General features: G+C 26.6%; 9 non-coding genes across 9 annotated transcripts; 1 reads left to right on the top strand and 8 right to left on the bottom strand.

Moving 5' to 3' along the window:
• Positions 1 to 1,092: 1,092 nt before the first annotated feature.
• Trnar-acg (transfer RNA arginine (anticodon ACG)) lies at positions 1,093 to 1,165 on the bottom strand. The gene has a single exon. It is a non-coding gene; the product is annotated as a tRNA-Arg (tRNA).
• Positions 1,166 to 4,229: 3,064 nt separating this feature from the next.
• On the bottom strand, positions 4,230 to 4,301 carry Trnad-guc (transfer RNA aspartic acid (anticodon GUC)). The gene has a single exon. It is a non-coding gene; the product is annotated as a tRNA-Asp (tRNA).
• A 7-nt stretch (positions 4,302 to 4,308) lies between these two features.
• Trnai-aau (transfer RNA isoleucine (anticodon AAU)) lies at positions 4,309 to 4,382 on the bottom strand. The gene has a single exon. It is a non-coding gene; the product is annotated as a tRNA-Ile (tRNA).
• Positions 4,383 to 7,584: 3,202 nt separating this feature from the next.
• On the bottom strand, positions 7,585 to 7,656 carry Trnac-gca (transfer RNA cysteine (anticodon GCA)). Its single transcript has one exon. It is a non-coding gene; the product is annotated as a tRNA-Cys (tRNA).
• A 716-nt stretch (positions 7,657 to 8,372) lies between these two features.
• Trnae-uuc (transfer RNA glutamic acid (anticodon UUC)) lies at positions 8,373 to 8,444 on the bottom strand. Its single transcript has one exon. It is a non-coding gene; the product is annotated as a tRNA-Glu (tRNA).
• A 1,288-nt stretch (positions 8,445 to 9,732) lies between these two features.
• Trnaf-gaa (transfer RNA phenylalanine (anticodon GAA)) lies at positions 9,733 to 9,805 on the bottom strand. Its single transcript has one exon. It is a non-coding gene; the product is annotated as a tRNA-Phe (tRNA).
• Positions 9,806 to 12,261: 2,456 nt separating this feature from the next.
• On the top strand, positions 12,262 to 12,347 carry Trnay-gua (transfer RNA tyrosine (anticodon GUA)). Its single transcript is given in 2 exon segments — positions 12,262 to 12,298; positions 12,312 to 12,347. It is a non-coding gene; the product is annotated as a tRNA-Tyr (tRNA).
• A 6,711-nt stretch (positions 12,348 to 19,058) lies between these two features.
• On the bottom strand, positions 19,059 to 19,131 carry Trnaa-cgc (transfer RNA alanine (anticodon CGC)). Its single transcript has one exon. It is a non-coding gene; the product is annotated as a tRNA-Ala (tRNA).
• Positions 19,132 to 25,388: 6,257 nt separating this feature from the next.
• Trnav-cac (transfer RNA valine (anticodon CAC)) lies at positions 25,389 to 25,461 on the bottom strand. Its single transcript has one exon. It is a non-coding gene; the product is annotated as a tRNA-Val (tRNA).
• Between the last annotated feature and the right edge of the window lie 239 nt (positions 25,462 to 25,700).

Genomic DNA, 25,700 nt, shown 5'->3' with positions numbered 1-25,700 from the left:
TTTGATACTAAATGTTCAAATTTAATGAAAAATGCATAGTTGGGTAAATTTAATATAAGTATTAATTACTGAAAATGAAAGTTTTTTTAACTTAATGTAATAAAAAAATTTAAAATAGAAAAAGTTTAAGGGAAAGGAAAAAAAAAACTTTATTACTGAAGGTGGATACAACTTAACACTTATAGCTGTAGTATTACTTGACGAATGTAATTAAATTTGTTCTAATTATGACCTGTTGTAGTTTTATATACTGAAAACGCGTTACAGCACTGAAAAAAGTGAAGTTATTATCTCACGCGCTCATTATAAATTTATATACGCTAATATGATTAATTATGATGTGTATCGAGTACTTTTAAGACTCTTGATCTTTCAAATTTGTTTACAACAAAGTTAACAGTACAAAGTTGAAATAATTAGGTCTTGTAGTTTGTAACGATGATTTGATGTCATAATGGTCTTATCAACAGCTCAAAGTCCAAAACTTGAAAATACATTTTCGACATAAAACTCATAAAAGTTACTTCAATATATGAACGTTTTTGATACTTAAGTAGTCCATTGGTTTACAAAAACATCTACTTTTTAAATTGTAATTTAAGTTATGCCTTATTGTTGAAGATAACTATATTTCAATATGTGCTTACCTTTAATTGTTCAATACTGCATAATTACGACGAATTAATTTCTGCAGTTTTAAAAGGATTTCTTTTACAAATTAAACTTAATACAAACTACTGTAATTTTTTTATATTTTCAAGTTGAACATTATTGTTCAAAAAAAAACACTCTCAAGTCTTCTTAACAAGTAGTGATAAACATAAAACGTCTTAAAAATAAAAGAAAAATTTCTGTTTTTAGGTTTTGTAGATTTACATGCTATTTATCCCTGCAAGGTGAGCTTTAAAGTGTTACTAATTCGCTTTATTTGCTTTATCAGACAATAAATTTTGTCTTTTAGTTACGTGCTGAAAACTAAAAATGTTCATGTAAAAATTTGCTTTATTATTTATTACAAAATGTTTGCGTTTTAAAATTTAACTATTAAGACAAACTCTCAAAGTGTTTATGTGTTTACAAACTAAAATAAATTGACCACGATGGGACTCGAACCCACAATCTTCCGGTTCGTAGCCGGACGCCTTATCCATTGGGCCACGCGGCCGGTCGATGATGTTCTCATAATAGCGTATATAAATTTATAATGAGCGCGTGAGATAATAACTTCACTTTTTTCAGTGCTGTAACGCGTTTTCAGTATATAAAACTACAACAGGTCATAATTAGAACAAATTCAATTACATTCGACAAGTAATACTACAGCTATAAGTGTTAAGTTGTATCCATCTTCAGTAATAAAGTTTTTTTTTTTCCTTTCCCTTAAACTTTTTCTATTTAAAATTTTTTATTACATTAAGTTAAAAAAACTTTCATTTTCAGTAATTAATACTTATATTAAACTTACCCAACTGTGCATTTTTCATTAAATTTGAACACTTAGTATCAAAATTCTTTTGTTTATGTTTTTACGCATCAATATGTTCGGATCAAATTTACAGCTATTGTCTAAATATTATTTACTGTCTTGTTGTTATTTGAAAAGGTCAACTCATGCTCACCGATACCTGGTAGTTAAACGAAGCAGTATATAAACATTTGTTTTATTATATATATATTAGACATAGTATCGCTTTTGCACGAGAGTCATTTTGCACAAAGCGTCATTTTCGCACAATGCATCACTCTTGCAAGAGGTTAAAGTCAGTGTAAGGTATACGTGCAAAGTGAAGACGAGCAAAAGTGAAACGTCATGCAAAAGTTACGCCTTGCAAAAGTTTTCATTCGTGCTAAAGTGACACATTGTGCAAAAAAAAACCTTTAAAAAGTGACGCTTTTTTGACACACCAACCCAATTTTTTAACGTCTAGCAAAAATTTCTTACGTCATAAATAGTTAATTATCAACCAAAATTATAAAGAATCAAGCAAAAGCATTGAGCACCAAGCAAAATTATTCAGCATTAAGCAAAATTGATCATCATCAATCATAATTAATAAACACCAAGCAAAATTGTTATGGTTTAAGAAACTTTATAAATATCAAACAAAATTACTAAACATCAAGCATTATTGGTCGAAATCAAGAAAACTGTTTAATTTTTATATTATTTAACTATGTTAACAAAAAAGGGGACACTCGGATTTGAACCAAAGCGCCTATCGATCTGCAGTTAATTGCTCTACCACTGAGCTATATTTCCGTACATATGTAATGAAACAAAGCATATTATAAACAGTTTATCAGCGTTGCCTAAAGCAAAAATATCAACAAATGATTGAACGCGACTTTTGTAATTGTATAATCTTATTACAACATTTCTAAACCATTAAGATAAGTTCTTACTAAAACACTTTAAACATTTTTCCTTACACTAAAAATTAAAATTTAACAAAAAAAAAGGTTCTTTCTTATGTTTCGGTTTTTTAAACACTATATCAAAATACTTTTTTGAATTTTTTGATTTTACAACAATTAATAAATATTATTTTTTAAAATTAGTAAATTTAAAGTAGTTTATAAAACTAAAAAAAACATTACTCACTCTTTTGTATAGGTTTCAGGTTTATTGATTTATAACTTATTTTTCTAATGACTTAAACAACTAAACTATCGAACACTACTTTAAACACTATTTCTTTTTTTTCTGTTAATGCTTACTTACTAATTAATAAAGTTTGTTTTGTGTTGTATATATATTAAACGTAAATAGACTTTTTCAAGAACATTTTTAGATTTAAACGTGTTTAAAGCTAATGTTTAATCCAGCTTTCTAAATTGTTATTGTATTTAATTTCATGTATTTTAAGTACGATCAATTATTTAAAAGTGTTCAGAGAATTGTGTAGTTTATAAACGAAATAAGTTACACCGTTCAAAAACCATTTTCTAATTTTCTATTCAAACATAAAGTTCCTACATAGCATAAAAAAATAAATTAAAAATAAATTTTTAATAAATGTTTTTTTAATATTTTCGTAGAATATTATTTAGTTATATTTTACTTAACTTTATTTAATTAGTAATATATTTAGTTTTTGATTAATGAACAAAATATTAAATTTGTTATGCTCGTTTTATGTTTAAGAAAATTTTATTTCTATATAAGAATGTGTTCCCCGATTCGTTTTTTAATCTGTTTTCTAATTTTACTAGGTAAGGTCTTTCTTTAACAAGCTAAAATCAGCTTATCGTCCGTAGTTATGTTTTAAATAAGCATAATTTTCGGGTTAACTAAGTATTAAACAACGAAAATATTAAATATACATTTCTTTAAAGTTTATTTATGTCTAAGCATATAACATCATGATGATTAAACCAAATTTACTGTAAAACATTGGATAAAAGTTAATAAAAGAGATGGCAACAGTAGGATTCGGACCCACGCCTCCGAAGAGACTGGAGCCTTAATCCAGCGCCATAGACCGCTCGGCAATGCTACCTTAACACATCTCCGCCGGGACTCGAACCCGGAACCTCTGAATTAGAAGACCACCGCGCTATCCATTGCGCTACACAGACGCTTGTGGATATTGGCACGGCACGGTTTATAATTTCAAATTGACTATTCGTGACGTAATAATTGAAGCATTTAATATATATGCAAAGCAAACATAGACTAATTGAGATAAATTTAATTACATAGGAATGATATTTATATTTTCTAAACCTGTAAATAATAAAATTACTTATAGTTAAGTTATTTCATACATCTTACATTTATACATGTATATCTTTGCTACAGTTTTAAAAAATAACAAAGTTTACTATATGCTTATAACACGTAACTATTAATTTAATAAGAAAATAAACTTGATTTATTTTATAGAAATAATATTTAGCTTTCTGAGTTTATAAAAGTTAAGTTTATTTACGTATTTATAAAAACAAATGGGTTTATTTGTTACAACAATTCAAACTAATTATCATAAAAACCTTTGTCAAGTTATAAACAAACTTTTTAACCACTGCTGAGTAAACTATAACAGTTTTATTCTAGAATAGTTAATAAGAAAAATTACATTGGTTGAAGTTCAAAACGGTTTTTATTAAATTTGTTCGTTTTATAAACGTCTATTTAGCTTACATAGTGTTAATTTATTTACTTACACAATAACTATGACAGTTACGTCATCATTAATATCAACTAAAGTTTTAGCAAAATAAAAAAGCTCCTCGTCGGGGAATCGAACCCCGGTCGCCCGCGTGACAGGCGGGAATACTCACCACTATACTAACGAGGATGAGATGTGGCCAGTACGGGGATCGAACCCGCGACATTCGCGTTATTAGCACGACGCTCTAACCAACTGAGCTAACCGGCCACACATAAATACTTGCAAATTTTTAGTTTATAAAGCTGGAAGTTTCGATTGTTACGTCGTGATCAACACTGCGCGACTACGTCTCTGAGGAAAACACATTAATTCCTTAACATTTTTTGTTTTGTTTTGTTGTTTTAATTACTTGTTTCTCTATTACTTCGAACAAATAAAGTTTTTATAGTTGCATGAAGTTTAAATAACAATGTTTGATGAACAATTGGTATGCTTATTTTTACAAGTTATTAAGCTTTACATTTACTTTTATTGAATTAATAGAAATAAAATCTCAAGTTTACTTAAAATTTGCAAATATGCAGAAGTTGATTGAAATGTTATGTCTATTAAGCATAAACGTCATGTTTTTTTAGAGTTTTTGAAGTGCATTTAAACAGCATTAAGAATAATAAAATATATAAACATTTATAAATATTAGTTGTATTTATATATCTAGCAAACATAATAAGTTATAAATACTTAAAGCTGTAAATATTTTATACTATTTGCTGGATAGATAAATTTAAACCTTAAATTAAACTGAAAAGTAAAAAACAGGTTACTTGAGGAAAAAAAAATTAAGGTTATCAAAATAGTCAACTTTAATCTTGACAAATATAAACAGCATAAGTCTGCTCATAAGTCATATCCATGAGAAACTTCAGAAGTATTTAGAGGAGTTTTAAATAAGTGGTGCTTAAATAAATATTTTATATAATATAAACTCAACAAGAAATATAATTTTAAAAACTAAAGCAATTTACTAATTACTTAGTTTGAATTTAATTCAAGAAAAAAAACGTTTTTGAAAGTATAAACTTTAAATAAGTTAGTTTTAATTACTATCTTTATCACAGAAAAATAACATTGTACTTTTCAAACCCACACAATTATTTAATATAATACGATAGAGTTTCTTAAAGCATAAATTTAAAAGCATTTCACTTAGGCTTTGATAGGCATTTAAGCAGTAATGTCAAAAATACATTTTTGTAAGCATTCTTAAATTCCAAATATATTTCTAATATTACAACGGTAGTACAAAAAAAATAAATTTGTTCATTTTCTGCATCAGTTAACTGATTTTGGTGACAGATATAACAATTCATAAGTTTGAGTTTTTCAACAGGTTTTACTAACACAAAAAATTTTCTATGATTATATTTTTTTGATAGCTAAATATTATCTTAATATAAAACCCTAACTCTGTGCATTAGTGTGCAAGTTTTAGAATAAGCCTTTACTTCAATTTAAAAATGCTAAAATCTTTGCATGCAATGTAAAAAATAAGTGATTCAAAAACGCTTTTCTATACCAACTGTTTAACAAAGTAATCAAAGTACAAAAAACTACTTCTAAAGTAAGTATAAAGTCACACTACTGTGCAACTCAGTGTAACACAATATAAAATGGTTAATAGTATGTTCTGAAATGAGAAAATAAAAGTTCTCTACTATAACTGACCTTTAATTGAACTGAAATTTTTTTAATTTATTTAGATTAACTTTAAAACTTTACAAGTTTAAAAACAGCTAAAAATCTAAATTAAAAAAAATCTCTCTAAGAAGGAAACCAATATAAATTATAAGTTATGTTTTGTTTTGAAAAAATTTCTAGATGCATTTACTTTACCTTTTACTTATACTTAAAGTAAATTTTATATACAACTTAAAAAACTGCATGAAATTTTAATCAACAGATCTATAACCCAATTTTGTAATCAGTGTATAAAATCAGTTTAAGAAAAACTATGTGAAAAGAAAACTAACTTAGAAATAAAATAGTTAAGCTAGTAAATTGGTTTCCAAAAAATTTCCAAAACAACTGAATTAATATTAGATTTTTAAATCAGTTATAAAGATTTTTTACTCATACGCCATATTGAATTTTTTTTAAATGTTTTGTTATTTTTCTATATTTAAGAATAAAAAACATTAGATAAGCTTTTAGGCCTTTTGGTAGTATAATACAATTTAAGGTTGTATAATATTTTAATATTCTTGTAAGTGTTTTATAAGTTATGTATTAGCCATAAAAGAGCAGTTTTATCGCTATATAACATATTTTTCACGCAGATTTTTTTTTTTAAACAAAAACAGTGTTAAGTCAGATAACCTAATACAATGGTAGTATAAAGAAATTAATAATTGTAACAGTAACACTTCTGCTTTGTCACGGTGCGTCACTTCGACACGGAGGGTCACTTTGGCACGGCGACAAAATGACACGGTGCGTCACTTTGGCACAGCGACAAAATGACACGGTGTGTCACTCTGGCACGGTGCGTCACTTTGGCACAGAGGGTCACTTTGGCACGGCGACAAAATGACACGGTGCGTCACTCTGGCACGGTGCGTCACTTTGGCACGGCGAAAAAATGACACGGAGGGTCACTTTGGCACAGCGACAAAATGACACGGAGCGTCACTTTGGCACAGAGGGTCACTTTGGCACTGCGTTGTGACGTAACTATTCAAACTTTCTGACGTAGTTAATGAACCTAAAGTTGCAACAGTAGAAAATACTTTTTAAATTATTCTTGTAAGCTAATATAAATTACTGATATTACAACACTTTTTGTAACCTTTGAGTTAACCATTGTAGCACTACTATTACAATATTACTAAAGTTGCATACACTAAAGCAATTGGTTTCAGTTTTATTTTTTAACACCTATTTTTTGAAAATAAATCAAAACCTTGTTCACGTTTTTTTTTTGACTAGTTAAGCAATCAGAAAGGCCTTTTATTTTATTTTTGTAATATCTTAATTATCTTTAATAGTTTTAGATAACTTCGGAGTACATACTATAACATACTCGGAGTATTAAAAGCATAACATAAAAGTTTAAATACTAGAAGAAATGAATAGTTAATCGAAAAAAATTATTAAATATGTTAAAATACAAACACTTTAAAAGATCTTAATATTACAGTCTAGAGGCTATTCTGTAAGCCTAGTGCAAATGTTGTACGGCTGTTGATTAATATATTACTACTTTATAGTCGTATAGACACACCCGCCTAACTGTTCAACATCAAGCAAAGTTTTCTTACGTAAAGCATAAATTGTTAATTAACAACCAAAACTATTAAGCATCAAGCAAAATTAGTCAACATCATAAAAAATATTAAGAATGAGGCAAAACTATTAGTTACAAGCTTAATTATTCGACATCAAAAATACTATTTTGTTATAATTGAAGAAGAGGGGACACTCGGATTTGAACCAAGGGCCTATCAATCTGCAGACGATTGCTCTACCACTGAGCTATATCCCCTCACATCCATATTAATACAGAACAAATTATAAACAGTTTGTCAGCGTTGCCTAAAGCAAAACTGTTAACAACTGATTGAATTCGACTTATTTTTTTGTAGCTGAATAATCCTTTTGCAATAGTTTTTAAACCTTTACGACAAACTCTTACTAAAACACTTTAAAACTTTTTCCTTTCACTAAAAAATCAATATTTAACAAAAAAAAGTTAACTTTTATTTAGTTTCAGTTATTTAAACACTATATTTGAAATAATTTTTCGAATTTTTTTATTTTACAACAATAAATGAATAACATTTTAAAAGGTAGTAACGTTAATGTAGTTTACAATACTAAATAAAAACAATCACTCTTTTTTATACGTTTTAGGTTTATTGAATTATAATTTAACTTTATAAGAACTTAAACATCTAAAGTATCTAACATAACACTTCTTTAGCACTATATATTTTTTTCAAGAATGCTTACTTACTAATTAGTTTAATTAAGTTTATTTTATGATGTTTATATGTAAAACATAAATAGAATTTTTTTAAAGAACCTATTTTATTTAAACTGTGATTAAAGCTAACGTTTAATCCAACTTATTAATTTCTTAATTTATTTAATTTCATGTATTTTAAGTACAAAAAGTTGTTCATAGATTTGTGTAGTTTATAAACGAAATTTGTTACACAACTTAAAAACTAACTTCTAATTTTCTATTCAAATAAAAAGTTCCTACACCGGGAATCGAACCCGGGCCGCCTAGGTGAAAGCCAGGAATCCTAACCACTAGACCATGTAAGAATATGGCGAAAAGAAATATTTTGCATTAATATATGTATTTGTAAGCGTTATGACGTGTCAATTAAAGCACGTTTATGTAACTTAAACTTCTGTGAGCTTTATTACTTGAAACTTTTGTGCTATATCTTTATATTTCAAACTATTTGTATGTTAAGTTTTAAAATTTTTTAAGTACTCATAACAATCAAAATGTTCTTTTTTATAAACAGTAAGTTATTTATTATATGTTGTTAACTTAACTTAGTTTAGTTTTGTAAATTATTGAAACATAAACTTATAAAAAGTTTTGACAAAATTTTTCGTTTAAAAAATTATAAAAATCATTCCTAACATTATATGTATACATATATGTTTTAAAGTCTTACTAAAGCGCATTGCAGTTTATTTGTATAAATACTTATACACTTTACTTTATACTTTTCAAGAAAATAAATGTTAAGTCCCTCTTACTTTTAATTAAATAATTACAACCTTTCTGTTTATAAACTGAGTGATTATTCGAAAAGATTATCATAAAGCTTTTTTTTTATCTGTTCAAACTACATTTAGAAAAAGTTTTATAATATTTAAGCTTTTTCTACTTTTAAAGTCGCTTAAACATTTAAAATTCTAACTCAACAACTTTTAAATTTTATTTCAGTCTCTTAAAACTTACAGTTAATGGTGAACATATTTCAAACTTAGTAAAACTTAACTTGATAAAATAAACAAATGTAATTTCGAATAACTAAAACTTACTTAAGTAACTTATGCTACAAAAAAATATTTTTGTTATTTTTTGCCTATATTCTTGCCACACACTAGCGCCAGAGAGTATTATTGTTTTCTTGTTACTCTTATGTTGTTCAGTTGCTTCTTTAGTGAGTTTATTTGATTGCTTTTCTTAGAATAAACTTTGTTAGCACAGTTTTTACTTGTATTATATATAACAGTACATAATAACTAATCACTCTGATACTTATACATACTTAGTTTTTAAGATAGTTGTTACTAAGGTGTTCTGGACTCTAACTTAAATAAGATATATAGTATTAAAAAGTTTACAACTCCATAGATTTAGCATTTATTTATATTTAATTAGTAAAAGTATTCTCCTAACTCAGACCTTGGGGATTGTAATGCATAAAGCACAACCATTGTAACATAAATCATAAAAAAGCACAACTACATAACGTTGAAAAAATATATACGTTAAGAAACAAAACAACTATGTTAAATAAATCACTATATAAGGTAAAGTGATTTAAACATGAACAAAAGATAAGTACATTTTAAGTAGGTAAAGGCATGCCTCGACCCGGGATTGAACTAGGGACCTTCAGATCTTCAGTCTGACGCTCTCCCGACTGAGCTATCGAGGCTTGTGGTCAAAATATTTTGTAACGTTTATATACATCATACAAATTCAAATACTGAATTACATCAACATTTTCGCTATTTCAATTCACCCATGAAAAGTATTTGCTTTACATAAACTAAATTATTTTCAGACAATTTGTTTATTATAAAAACATAAGTAGAAAAGGAACAAATTTTGTTCGACTTTACTAAACTGTGTTTAACTATACTAGAAAATATTTCAATTATCTAAATCAGAATCTAACAAATGTTTTAAACTAAATAATGTATGACTTTACTTAATCGTGTCAGACTTTAAAAAATAATTTTTCACTTTACTAAAGTTTTTGACTTTACTAAATCAGGTTAAATTTTATTAAATCATGTTTGAATTTATCAAATCAAATTTGACTTAACTAAATCAGGTTAAATTTTACTAAATCAAGTTTTATTTTACGAAATCATGTTTGATTTCACTAACCTTTGTATGACTTATACTTTACTTAATCTTGTTTGATTTACTAAATTATGTTTGACCTAACTAAAATATGTTTTAATCAACTAAATCAGAATTTTTTTAAACTAAGTCATGTATAAATTTACTAAATCATGTATGACTCTATTAAATCCGTTTAGTTTTACTAAATCATGCTGGACTAAATTAAGTCATGTTTGATTTTACTATATAGTTTATTGAACGGCTAAAAAAGCACTCAAAAATATTTAATCAAAGGACCTAGTGTACGAAAAAACCTTTCGGTTTTTATTACACTTTGAATATCTTAAATCATATTTAATTTTACTAAATAATTTTTTATTAACTAAATCATGTTTGACTTTGCAAAATTAAAAATGAATTAAGTAATCATAAGTTATTAAAAACTTTATTAAACTTGTTCAGACAAATATAAGTTCTTAAAAATTATGTATAATTAAAACAATGAGCTGATTTTTTTCTAATAAGATCTGCAATAAGCTGTGTATTAAAAGTAAGGTCTTGTTTTATTACTAATGATTAGTATTTTTTACATATTAAACAAAAAAAATAAACAAGTAAAATAATAAAGAGTGTTGTGCTCTCATTTATTTTAGCTAAATTGTTAAAAGAAAATCAAATAAGATAAAAGTATATATTGTAACCATTATTTAAATGTGTAGGAGCCGGGCATAGTTCTGGTACCTCTCGCATGCTAAGCGAGCGCTCTACAATCTGAGCCAGACCCCCATGTGATTACAAGCGATTCGTAGCGTTTATAATGCATTAATTAACGTTTCCATTATTACGTCACAAAACTGTTGTGACATATGCAGTTTGTGACATACTAACTCTTTAGGGTATGTTTATAATTTAAATTGTATTTTAAAATTTCTAGTTTTCATTGTGTGGAATTCTTAAAAAAAAAACTACTCTGTATTTACGTCATAACAGTTTGTGATCTGCACGCGTGGGTTCAAAGCCATCTCCGTATTTTTCTTTGAAATTAATTCCAAAAAGTCGTATTATACTTTGAAAGTTTAGTGTAAATTTATTTACTAATACTTTAATACATTTATATAGTTTTGTTTGTATTTGTTTATTACGAAAATAAGTCTTAATTACTTTTCGTTTATAAAATCAGTTACTGTTTTATTTAAATTTAAATTTTTTTAAACCGTTTAAAAATATGACTTGTTAATTGTAATTTATGTAAATTTTAACACTGCAACATTTATTTATTAACTTATAAACATTTATTAGTTCATTTTTTATAAAAAAATTTCAAAAGTGTAAACAATTTCAATTTTATTGTAAACACTATTTCCTACATTTTATGGTAGCTTTTATTAAATTTGATGTTTTTAATCTAAATTAAAAGTAATACTTGTTTTACATAAGTTTAGAATGTATCTATAAAATGTTTATTTTACAATTTTAAATTTTTTATTTAATTTTTGTTTAGTTATAAAAGCATATAAAACATATTTATCTGTTTACAAATAAAATTGTGCAAAAACTTAGATTTAAGAACTATGATAGGTTACAATTACAATTTAAACCACATGTAAACAAGCTAATTTAATTTTATATTATTCTCGGTGTTTACAAGCTTCTTTAAAAAAAATTGTAAAGGTATGCAGTTATTATTTAAGTATATAGAAAAAACAATCATGGTTACTATAACAACCTTCGGTAGCTCAGTTGGTACGCATTAAAAATTATTATAAATGTCTACTTCCAAAATATTGTTTGTAAATTGGTATTTAGAAATTTTTAAGCTTTAAAGACTTCAATTGGTACGCATATATTAACTTAACAGTAGAAGCGCATAAGGCCATACTAGTGAGTTGATAAAAGCAATCAAAAAATTTTCAACTTTAAAAGCATACTTATGTTAAAATATGCCGTGTTGATGTACTAAATAAACAAAATCAATTGTTAAGTGCACAAGTGCTTCAAACACTAACGTTTATAAACACAAATTTGTGCAGTACTCCTGCACCTTCGATAGCTCAGTTGGTAGAGCGGTGGACTGTAGCAAGTTGTTAGAAATCCATAGGTCGCTGGTTCGACTCCGGCTCGAAGGACTTTATGTTTTTCGTGATTAATATAAATAATGTTTTATTTTACATTTTAATTTTTAAAATCAACAAATTTAACTATTTCTTGAAATATCATTTTATAAAGAAGTATTTTACTAAAAAAACATGTTATAATTTAAATAGTTTGTTAACAACTAAATTTCTAGATAAATATACAAAACATCAAATATTTAAACACAATAATAAATGGTAGTTTATTTTTATTTTTTTAAAACACGCAAACTCCTTATTTTATATTAGTTTTTTCTTTAACGAAATAATTTTTTAGTGATAAAACTTACATTACTGTTAAAAATTATTAATGAAGTATTTAAAGGCAGTATTTTAAAAATAATTCATTTAATTGTTGTCATCTTTTATTTTCAAAAAACAAATATCTAGAAGACTTTATTGAAATAATTGTTATACTTTTAAGTTAGTTCTGTCGTTAATATTGAAACTTGCACCATTTATATATTAATGGTAACCAACAAAAGCCGATTGATCTATCATTGTTTTATGATTACAAAAACAAAAAGGCAATGCTAAGAATAACAAATAACCTTGATACTTAATTTTAAATGTAAAAATTCTGCCGCTTAAGTTCGAACTTTTTGATTAAGTAAAAAGTTTGTGTAGAAAGTGTAACTTATTCTTAAGAAAAACTTGTTCCTTTAAATAAGTGTTAAGAAGTTTAGTTTTAAACATGTTTAGTTAAAATATATAAAAACTAATACGAATTAGTACAAAGTTAATAAACACACCAAGCAAGTTATTCAAATGCATTAAACAAAACATGATTTTATTAATCATGTACAACACAGTTGAAACTTTAATAAAAATTATTTCAAAAAAGCCGGACTAAGTTTTAGTTGTTAAAAGAAAATAAAAAACAGTGAAACTGTGATTTATTTAGATTCAAAAACACTTAAACTTGGATCACATTTTAGTTTATATAAAGTTATCATAGAAAAGTATTTATGGCATAGTTTACAATTAGAGGTGATATAATAAGATCAGGAAGAAAAACTAAAATCATGACTTTCAACAATTTCTAAACCAAATAAAAAGTCATTTAAAAACTTAATAGACTACAGAGACTCTGGTTTATATATTAAATAACTAGTAATTTAGATTTAGCTTTAGTATGAAGGACAATAATTTAGACAAATTTGCACTTTTTTGGCTGTGTTTAAAGTACGAGCTCAAAAAGCATACATTTATAACTTGTTCTCTGGTTTATAGTTTGAAAAGTTAAGCAGTAAGTAATGAAAAATAAACAAAACTGTTAAGCTGGTTATTATTGTTGTATAAAACAACTCGTTATCTTTAATAAAAAACCAAAATAATAAATTTTAAGTTTTTAGGGTAAACTCGTTAAAAAATTTAAAAAAGTAATTTATAAAATTTTCCTTTTTTTTGTTGAAAAGAAATTAAAAAAAATCTTTTTTAAATAATTCAGTCTCTCGGGTGTGATAAGAAAAAATAAAACAAACTAAATTAAGACAATATTCAATCAAATAAGCAAAAGTGCATTGTCCGGGAATCGAACCCGGGCCTCCCGCGTGGCAGCCGAGAATTCTACCACTGAACCAACAATGCTTGTTGCAACTTCAAAATTTATAGTATATAAACCAAGTGATTATCAAATGCAGCGTATCTGCATTTGCTTATCAAAAGTAGCAACTGTTGTGATGATATAAACAATCAAGTGTTCATTTAGCTTTGATCTTATGCGACTTGAATATTATTGCATTTTAGTATTTACTTTTTTTTAACTATTTTATTAGCGGCTAAATATTTAGTTTTTGTTCATTTTTAAATCATAACCATTTTTAAATAGAATATTTATTTTGAAATTTTATTTTATCTTTATTACAGTAAAACAATTCATGTACAAACTAGAAAATTTTGATAGTAACACTAACCAAAATTTGTATATCACAATTTAAAACTAGCTTATTTATTTATAAAACTAATTTACCATTTTATTTTCGTTTATTTAAATAATAACAGACATTATTTGGTTGAAAACTGAAACAAATTTACAGTTGCAACTACTTAAGCTTAGTAGAAAAAAGTTGAGAAATTTTGTAAAAATATCAAAATTTACTTAAGTTTTGTTAAAACCAAGTTGTCACTTTGATATCTAACTTTGTCAAACATTTTAGAAGCCGGTTGTTAAAAAAACAAAACTAAAAATTAATAATGTTTTTAGACGTGTCAATTTAGACAATTAAAATGTTTGCATACAAACATACCATAAGCAGTAGGTAAAATTTGTGAATGAAACATTAATAGGTATATCCTTTTTTTACGTTTGTGTAAGCACGATGATGACCAATAAAACCAGGGAACTATTTCTTTCTTATTAAATGTATTTATTTGGAAAGGTCCTTAATTATATTCTATTTGTAGTGTACGACTCGATAACAGAAACGTTTTTTCGTGCACCAGGTCCTAGGACCAAACACTTTTGGTATTTTATTTTTGTCGTTCAGTAAACTATTCTACAAATTGCTCAAGACTATACTTGGATAAAAATATTTAGCCTAGTTTAATCTTCTGATCCCATTAAAAATCGTAAGGTTATGGTAGTTGAAATTGTATAATAAAAAATAGTTGATAGAATCCTTTCATAAGTACGATTAATCTTTAATTAACATTTAATTCATACAAAGCTATTTTATTAGATTATAAATTAAATAGTGGCTATGAGAATGAGAATTTTATTTATACTTTACTAAATTAAGAAAATTTTAGCCATAGCTTTAAAATTAACATAACTTAATGAAATTAGTAATTTTTGTAGCTAATGAGAATTTGGTATTTATATTTGAAAAAAAAAATTCAACAAGTATTTGTTTATGATTCATCTGAAATGTAGTATATAATAATTATTCTTGATAGCGTAAGCTATTAAGGTATTCTTTTTCACCTTGTAATGATATTAGCATCTCATTTTAATATTTTAAAGCTCGTGAATAAATATGGAATTTTTTGTAATAATAAAAACAATTTTCATTATTCTCAAAACAAGCTTTTGCAAAACAATTTTTATAACTCTTAAAACAATTTTCTAAAACAATAAACAATATTGTTTACTTAAAGGAGTTACATTTGTTTTAGTGCTTATAAAACGGAATTTGACTTGCAATTACAGTGCAGTAGCAGTAGCAGTTTCGGCAAGTGTGCTTTAAGTTAAAATGCATTTTAAACACGTTAGATTTAAGAACTAATATTTTCTTGTGTGTTTAACTTTAGTTCTCGTATAGAGTGATGTAATTGTATCTTTGTGTTGTTTAGTTTATGTAAATAAATATAAGTGTTGTTTTGATTGTTGTATTAATATACTATAATAATCCTATTACCCCTTTAACATCTCTGTATCGAGACATTGGAAACCATGTGTGGCCTGTATTTTAGGAATCTTCTGATATTTAGGAATTAGGTGCCTTATCAATTAAAAAACGCAGCGAAAAAAAAACTTTAGTTTATTACTAAACAACTTTTTAACGAGTTTAAAATTTTGACAGTATAATTTGCGATAATACTTTACTTTGCGACATTTCACTATGATAATAGTAAGAAAAATTGTGTGTATACTTTCTACTTTGAAACAGCAAGTCTACAATTATAATACAAGTGTGTGGTAGTGGTTTATTTAGTTTTGTTAAAAGTGAAGCTTGATGTCAAGGATTTTTTGCTGGAAGTACTATATAATTTTTGCGGTGATTTCTATGTATAGTTTTATATATGCTTTTTTAGTGCTTAGGTGCTTATTTTATTTGCTAATGAGCATAATATTTCTTCTTCTTAGTGCACAATATATGTTGCAACTAACATAAGTCGCATGGGTGCGCAGTATTTCGATCCTAAAAAGCTTAATCTTTTTAGCTAAGGGTATAATATAAGTTGCAACTAACATAAGTCGCATAGGGGCGCAGTTTTTCGATTATAAAAAGCACAGTCTTTTTACTCTAGTGCACAATGTTCTTTGAAGATGTTGCAATTTGCATAAGTCGTCAGGGGACGCAGTATTTTAGTGCAAAATTGCATTTTATAAGTTGCCAAGAGAGCGCAGTTATTATATTTTTCTAAGCATAGAGATGTAAAGTAAGAACCGCATTAAAATTTAGAATTACAACAGCAGAATTTTTCTTCTTAATAACGTCGAAGTTTTAGCTGATAATTATAGACTAATTTTCCTATGTGTTTACTACTACTAGTTTATTGTTTTGATCTGCTGATTGATTGTTCTAAAGTATAGATTGTATTTGCTATAAATCAGAATGTTATTGAAGTTTAAAAATGTGTTTGAATGAGTTTTCATCTTTCTTAGTCGTAAAATGGCAAGTTTCTTGCCACATTTTATTACTCGTTTCAAGTTCAAGTATAAAGTTGTGTTAAAATTTTCCCTTTGAAAGAAATCAAAAATAAACTCCCCTTGAATTTAGCAGTCGTCGCTTGTTAAATAAATTGTTGCGTTTGTATCTTTTTAACGTTGTTTGAAGCAAATTGTCGTTTGATAACCACAGTTTTAAGCACACCTGACACCTTGCTACTGCATGAAACTTTAAAAGTTTTGTTGTTTATAAGTACGACAATAAACAAAAGATTGATTGAAGATTTTGTGTTTATTCTATGACGTCACGATCAAAATTCCTGCTGTCATTGTTTCCGAAGCCAATCGATGTGATGTTTTTCTGATTCAGAAACCAGCTAGAAGACAGAAAGTCAAATGTTTCCTAAAAGAAACAAGACGTTGTCAATGATCCAATTGATGGTTCATAAGCCTCTATTAACAACCTGAGGATAACAGCCCGACGACGAGCCCGAGGACAACAGGCACAAGGACAAGAACCCCAAGGATAAGAAGCTGGAGGACAACTAAATGACTATCATTGTTACTTACTTTGTCTTTATGTTGTGTTTTATCTAAGTTTTTGTAGATTATGTAATTTTTGAGATAATAAGAAATACAGTTTCTTTTTCTTACTTTTTTTAAACCGGACTTTTGATAATGTCTAAAAAGCTTAAAGTTAAGTAGGATTTTAAGGATTTTAATTATTTTTTAATTAATTAATTTTACCAGGCTTTTAACGTTAAAATTGAAAATTTAAAAAGAAACAATGTAATGATATTAGCATCTCATTTTAATATTTTAAAGCTCGTGAATAAATATGGAATTTTTTGTAATAATAAAAACAATTTTCATTATTCTCAAAACAAGCTTTTGCAAAACAATTTTTATAACTCTTAAAACAATTTTCTAAAACAATAAACAATATTGTTTACTTAAAGGAGTTACATTTGTTTTAGTGCTTATAAAACGGAATTTGACTTGCAATTACAGTGCAGTAGCAGTAGCAGTTTCGGCAAGTGTGCTTTAAGTTAAAATGCATTTTAAACACGTTAGATTTAAGAACTAATATTTTCTTGTGTGTTTAACTTTAGTTCTCGTATAGAGTGATGTAATTGTATCTTTGTGTTGTTTAGTTTATGTAAATAAATATAAGTGTTGTTTTGATTGTTGTATTAATATACTATAATAATCCTATTACCCCTTTAACATCTCTGTAACGAGACAACCTAAAGAAAGCTGTAGGAAAATACTTAATTTTTGATTAGACTATTAACACCATTCATCGTTAGTTCTATATTATAAACAATTTTTTTTTAAACCATAGTAGCTAAAACTTAAATATGACGTCAAGAAATTCACTAATTAGTTTTAAACAACAGCTAACGAACAACGTAAATTAAAATTCAACGACCGACAAGCAAAATTTCTCTATAAGTTTGCAGTTTACTAAACCACGTGATTATTTTCAACGAGCGTCAAAGCTATCGAGCAAAAACACGTTTAAAATTTGCAGCGAAATATTATAGCACATTCTGTCGAGCTAAGGGCAAAAAAATTAACGCTTGAACGAACATATGCTAGCATTCGAGTGCGCTACAGATTTACTTGCCTTGACATTTGGGTTTATATACAGTAATTTTTCGACTTGAGACAAGTGTCGATGGTGTAACGGTTAGCATTGGTGCCTTCCAAGCACCAGTTCCGGGTTCGACGCACTTTTGTATTTTTAGTACAGTAGTGAAATATTATTGCATGTAAGAATGGAATGATGTAAATGTTTTAAGTAGAAATGAATAATTTCAAACTAATTTTAGCAAGCTTTATGAAACTTTAATAAAAATTGTAGAATGACTACTGATGTAAATATTCAATTTTTAACTGTACTTTATTTTGAAATTATAAAGTTTGAATCAAGTAGTAAGCAAGTAATTCAGTAATTATTTTCATGACTAGATACAAGATATTGAAAAAAAAAATCGAGTAGCTAGTTATTTGTTGGAATGTACTAATACTCTTGTTTTTAATTTTTACATAACTGTATTTTTTTCATGGTTTAGTTGTCAAGTCAAAAATCAAAAGTCAAGCTCACCTACTTAATTATGTACTACCATTTAAAGTTAACTAGTAGTTATATTTACTAGAAAATATCGTTAAAAAACGGGTCATAAATTGTACCTATTTTCTTTTTAATATACATTCATAAATATTGTTCTGTTGACCCTGCTTAAACAATATGTTGTTTTAGATTCTGTTTGATATTAAAAAAAATAAATAAAAAACACAAATCAGCTGTAATAAAACAATGTTATTATCAAAAGATAGTTCATTCACCAAAAAACAAAAAGAAACCACGCCCAACGTGGGGCTCGAACCCACGACCGTTGGATTGCGAGTCTAACGCTCTACCGACTGAGCTAGCCGGGCACTTGCAGTAAAGTCTTGTTACAGCTACATATTTGATAAATTTAAATTCAAACTCTCATTGATTTCTTTTATTGTGTATTACCGGTTAACAATTTTACGGTTCGGTTCATGTTTTATATAATACTGATATATTCTATGTACAACATACGATTTTTGAGTTTCTTACTTTTTTAAGAAAAGTAAAATAATACTTTAAAATTCAATTTATATCATACCTTAGAACTTAAGGCTCTTTTGATGTAATTATAAAATTTGAACGTTCGCTCAAAATATAACTCAGCGTAAGCCAAATATTTTTAACTAAAACAGAAAAAAAAAACTTTCTTTTCAAATCTTAAGCTTATTTGTTTTAATCTGTTTGTTTGAATTTAAATTTGTTTAAATTAATGATTGTTATATTAACATTATGTTAACAGTTAAATTTTTCAGATGCTATATGGTTACTTATTCAAACATAGTATAAGTATCGAAAACTAGTTGTGATTAAAATTAAGAAACTTAATAGTTAACCTTAATTAATTATTTTATAAAAGTACTTAGCTTTACTTAAATAAGCAACAACACATACTGCAATTTTTTTATTATCTCTAAATTATGTTTTAAAGTAGTTTCTGTGTAGTCTAGCAACAATAACAGTCTAATTTAAACTAGTAAATAAGTTACTTGTTTGAATTACTTTGTTTTTGTCGTCAGTTACAAAAACAAAAATATTTACAAATTTTTTTATACCTCCACATATTTTTGTTCTGTTATAAATTGTTCAGTTAAAATTTTATTAAAGCTTATTACACACATTTTTAGTCTAGTAGTAGCACAAAAGTTTAATGATTTTCGAGTAATCTTATAAAAATAAATTAATACTAAAACAATTTACGTTTCATAAAATGGTATATTATTTAAATGCATGATGAAACTAGTATACTAAATTGATAAATAAATGCTATTTTAAGTATAAAATAATTTTTATTTAATATAAATAACAAATGTTTTTCAGACTTCAAGTAAAGCTTTCAAGCTGTAACACTTTAAACACATGAAAGTTAAGTTAAGTATGTAAGTTGTTAATACACAATCATGTAAACTTGTTTACTAAAATCACCTGTAGGTTAAAGAAGTCAACGTGTAGTATTTTTGAAAATTTTGTTGTTTTTTAAATGTTGATAAATAATAAAACCTTTTTAATTAGGTTATGCTTATATTTGATATATGTATTATTTTCTTACCTAAGTTACAAAACTAAAGTGGTATAAAATGTAATAGTGTTTATAGTTATTTTAAATAAATTATCTATTTTAAAGCTTTTTAGTAAGCTTTTAAAAACTGCTTTTATTAATATTTTCTGATAAGTGCAAAATTACATTTATTTTTAATACTTCTTAAGTATTTTAAAGACTGTGAAGCGATTATCTTACTTGTAAAAAATATAATTAGAATAGTTTAAGGTATCTTGAAGTGCAGTGTTCTAACTTATAGTTGGTAACAGGGGCGTAGCGTGGGGAGGGACACTGGCGCATGCGTGCCACCCAAAAAACGAAAAGAAGTAAAAAAAAGAATGTAATATCTTTATCCTTCATTGTTTTTTATTTCTGCTTAATTTGCCTTTTTCAACTATGTTTATCCAGTATTCGAAAAGTTAAACGAAATTTTGAATACCCATTAGTGACAAGTTAGAGAAATTACCCAATATACTGATTCGGTGCGCAAACGAAAATGCGCACCGATGTTGATGAAAAACTCCATAAGGAAAAATTCTATAACCTCATTAATTTCATAAGATTTTAGACTCAAAAAGTACGCAACTAGTTAGTGCAGTGTAGTACAGTGCTTCCTCGCTAATCCGGCCAAATTGGGCAAGATTTTTTTGAAAATACGGCCGGATTTGCCTTTGGCCGGATAAGAACAAAATATCGCTTTTTTTACAAATTATCTACCTTAGTTATATTATGAATGTATATAACAAAACGTACTATAAAATTTCTGTTAATTTAATTTATTTTACTTTATTCAAAGAAAAATGAATTAAAGCAGACAAAACTAAACGAAACAAAATTTTATAAGTTCTAAATTAGTGGAAAAAAACTACACTGTTAACACTTTTACTAAATTAAGATTTTTTTGAAAAAAGAAAGAATGGAAGATTGTTTTACAGTGCTTTCTCGTTTCTTAGCAGAAAACTCACGGAGGCTTTTTCTAACAGTATTGGGCCAGTTATTGGACAACCCTATTCGCGTTCCTGACGAAACCAAATGTGAAGGGCGCTGTCTAGCTTGTCAAAGACGCCTCCCTCTACTTTTTTTGCCGTTTTAGCAGCTCCAATTAGTCCCAGCTCCTCCTTTTCGGCTTTAAACTTTTTGAACTTTTCTTCGCCTCTCAAAATGTCATTTAAAGTTGACTTACCAATGTTAAACTGGCTCATTAAAACAGCTTTAGGCACATTATTGTTTGCCATTTCGCAAACTTTTAACTTGTTTTCAATTGTTAGTTGAACGCGTTTTCGTTTCTTTGCTGTCTTAAACATTTTTTAACCAGATATGTTGATTGTAGTATATTAAAGTGTAACTTGCTTAGCAAAGACAAAAAATTGCAAATGAATAATAAACAAGTTTGTTACAACTGAGCGGGAAAAGTATGAAAAAAAACTTAAGATTATACAAATGATACTTTATAATGACGTAACAATACATTGCTTGCATACTTATAAAACGTAAATTGAATAATTTATTCGAAGTAAAATGAAGTTAAACGCTAAAAACGCTAAAGTAAATAAGTGACTTCTCGACTAAAACCGGCCGGATTAGCGAGGAACCGGATTAGCGAGGACCGGATTAGCGAGGAAGCACTGTATAACGTTATGGCAGCTTATTTTTCTACAAAAAATTTAAAAAAATACGACACGCTTAAAGGAAAATTAAACAATTTTACCAGTTTTTTTTTTATGCTACAATAAAGTTTAAGACTACTGCTAGTTTTCTGATCTTTATTTTTGTAAACATACAAGAAAAAGCGTGTCGGCCTATGAGAAATAAACTTTGTTTGTGATAATTATTTTAAACAAGTACAATCAGATGAATTAAATTTAAAAAACATATCTTTAACTATTTTACAAAGTTGTAAACAAACTGTAATAACAGTTATAAAGTTGATCTATTTTAACTTCTGTGTACTTTTATATAAATTATGTGCAATGAGGTGTTCTTATCACTGTTTTATTGTATATTAAAGAGATTGATATGTTTTTCGTAAATAAAACAGATACTTTCGTTTTATTGAATATAATCATTTTTAAAGATATAAAGTTTACTGTTAGTAGTAAAAACAATTTTTATTTAATAAGTTTACATTTGTGCAAGTATAAGTAATTGTAATGAAATTTATACTTTTTTTTAATTGTTTAATTTTGTAATGTATAAGTAATTTTTACAACAGTTACTTCGAACTTATTTTACTTATTGAATTTTTTTTCAAGTTTTTTACTTATAAAAAGATCTATTTATAGCTTATTACAAAAGTTTTAATTTAGGTTTTTTTTGAGAAAACAATTGCGAACCCCCTGACCAAAATACTTCGCTACGCCACTGGTTGGCAAGATTATAAATGCAATACAGTCTCATTTACCAAGTGGCCCGTTAATCTGTAGTTGTGATTTTTCAGAGTGAGGGAAGTCCTGGATTCAAATCCCAGGCTGGATAACTTTTTGATAGTATAAATTGTATTGGTTAGTAGTGTAAACTTCTACTTATTTTTACTACTGCGTATTACTTCTTACTTTAGTAAGAACATTAAATAGTTATCAGCTTAGGTCTTATTTTACTTATCTATATTTTTAAAACTAATTTTATAACACGTTATTAATAAAAGTCTTATAACAGAAATTTCTCAACTAAATTTAAATAACAGTGCAACTAAAGTCTTTTATCATCTGTGAATGTTGTAAATCAATTCAATTTCTCAAAACAGTTTTCGAAAATAAAAACAATATTAAACAATAATGATAAGCTCTTAGTTATTTATATTTCAAGTATTATTTGATTAGAGTGAAACCCTTTTGTAAAACCATAACAATTTGAACAGTTTTGTTTTAAGTTTTATACAAATTACGAAATGCAAGAATGTAGACGCAAAAAATAACTATAAATTTTTAGGTTAAAACTGTAATTAAACCTTACTAAACTAGTACAGCTAAAATTGTTTAGTAGTAAAGAAAATGGAAACTTAAAGTTGAATATACATCGTTGATTACATAAAAATAAACTTAACTTCAAGTTAACATTAAACTTTAGTAACTATTTTTTTTTTAATTTATATTCAGTAAATATTGAGATATTTGAAATTCTATAGTGATTACAACGTTTACAAAATGTATAAAGTAAAACAGTGCTTCTGAAATGGGGTTCCACGGAACCCTAGGGTTCCGCAACGTCTCTCAGGGGTTCCGCGAAGCCTTTCGAAATTAAAAAAAAAACATTTATTTATTTAAACATTTTATGTAAAATTGAAATTAGGAGTTCCGCGGAAAAGTTAAACTTTGGAAAAGGGTTCCGCCACTAGAAAAAGGTTCAGAAGCACTAAAGTAAAATGTTTTTAAGCAAAACATTTTTTTGTAAGTTTAGAATATGTACAAATTAAGCAACAGTTATAAATATAAAACAAGCTCATGTAGTTATATTTAAAACTAAAAGTTGCTTTGTAACTTATGTAATGAAAGGTTTTTATTTTTTCATTGTTTTAACAATTATTTAAACTTTAGTTTAAGCAAGTCACTAAATATAATTTAATGGTACGCTACTAAATTAACGTAGTAAAAATATAAGTAAATAAAAGACAACGCCTTATGGTTTAATCAAGCAAGTTATAGGTTTTTGTATTACAATACAAGAAAATAGCAAAAATTTTAAGTTTTTATGGTCTAATTTAAACAACAAATTAGTAAAAATTTGACAGTGTCGTACTATTTAGATAAATAAAGCTTAATAAATGTTTTAAAAACAAAAATTCCTAACAGTTTTACGACTCAGTGTTTTTACATAAAAGTCATAATATCATTTATTTCTTAAATTAGTTAATTATGATTTATAAATGACATATAAGAATGCTATAATCTATCTTTAATAACAATAGATTGCTTTTAAAATTATCTGTACATTTTTTCGTGTTGAAATTTTTAAATACCGAATATCTTTTGTAACAGTTTTTTATTAGACTTTCATGAGTCGTAACTTATTTATAAAACCAATTTTATTTAAATAAAAATATGTATAGTGAGAGAACCAAGATAAATATAAAATTAAATACCTAAAGCTTCATGAAACACTTAGTGATTACGTAAAATGCTTTAGAATTGCTGTTATGACAAGTTTATTAAACTTAAATATTTATTAAAACAACTCAAATACACTTGCTAACGAAATAATTTCGCAGAAAAACAACAATTTGCTCACTACTTTTTTTATTCAACTGACTCACGTTTCTCCGTGTTAATGAAGTTAAAAAGTCTTTACGGATTTATCTAAAGCTTCCAAGTAACAGTTTTCAAAGTTACTTTGAAAACTTTGATAAACCCGCAGAACTGTCCTAATTTTTTTTAAACAGAGAAACGTCCGTCAGTTTAATAACGAAAAGTAGTGTAAAATTAAGTACAACTCAAAGTTTATAAAAAAAAACTTTTATTAATCTACTAAACTGTTTTCTTAAGTAAAGTTGTACTTTTCAAATTAATATTCTCGTTTATAAACATTGACTTCTACGAACCTAACAATAAAAGATTTTTTTCACAATTTTTAGACTACTTATTTTTAAACATAAGGTATCTTTGATATTAGTAGATTTTTTTCTTTTTCTCTGCAAATAGTTTATCTGAAGCTATAAACAAAAAAATAAGTATGTGTAATAAAAAAAAACTTGCTTGTTCGATATTAATATTTGTTTTGTCATCGATGTAAAGAAATGCAATGTTTTATTTTAACTATGTTTTTCAACTATAAAAGTTGACATACCTTTTGTATTAAAAATATTAGCTGTTCACTTATTAAATAAAACTAGAAGATCTAAAATTAGATATAATCAAATTCACAATAATCAATAAATAAATCACTTAAAAAGTTCAAAACAAAAAAAACCAGAACTAAAAAGATAGAAAACTTTACTAAACTTCCAGCTTACAAACAAAAATATACTTATTAATTACATGCAATATAAGCGAAACACTTAATAAAAAAGTTTGACAAAAATGAAAACTTTTTGTACAATGAAAGTAAAATTGTTTCAGCCCGGGCTCGAACCGGGGACCTTTCGCGTGTGAGGCGAACGTGATAACCACTACACTACTGAAACACTTGGCAGTGAGCGTAATATTGCGTATATAAACTTGTTGTACCTTGAATTGATTCTCTTTAAAAGCTTCAAACGACGAAAAAATCGGCGAAAGTCTGCAGTGCAGAAGCCTGGACTATCGTGTGCCGTGAGAAAAGCTCAAGTTTAACAAAAGAGTTGATCATCAGACTTCAGTCATTCCATCTGATCATCAGTTTTTGTTGATTGATACGAGCGTACCAGATGTCTTGCCTAGTGGA

This window comes from Thalia democratica, chromosome 2, assembly GCF_965202585.1.
Source record: "Thalia democratica chromosome 2, ktThaDemo2.hap1.1, whole genome shotgun sequence".
Lineage (NCBI taxonomy): Eukaryota > Metazoa > Chordata > Thaliacea > Salpida > Salpidae > Thalia > Thalia democratica.
This window is presented reverse-complemented; position numbering and strand designations above follow the sequence as displayed.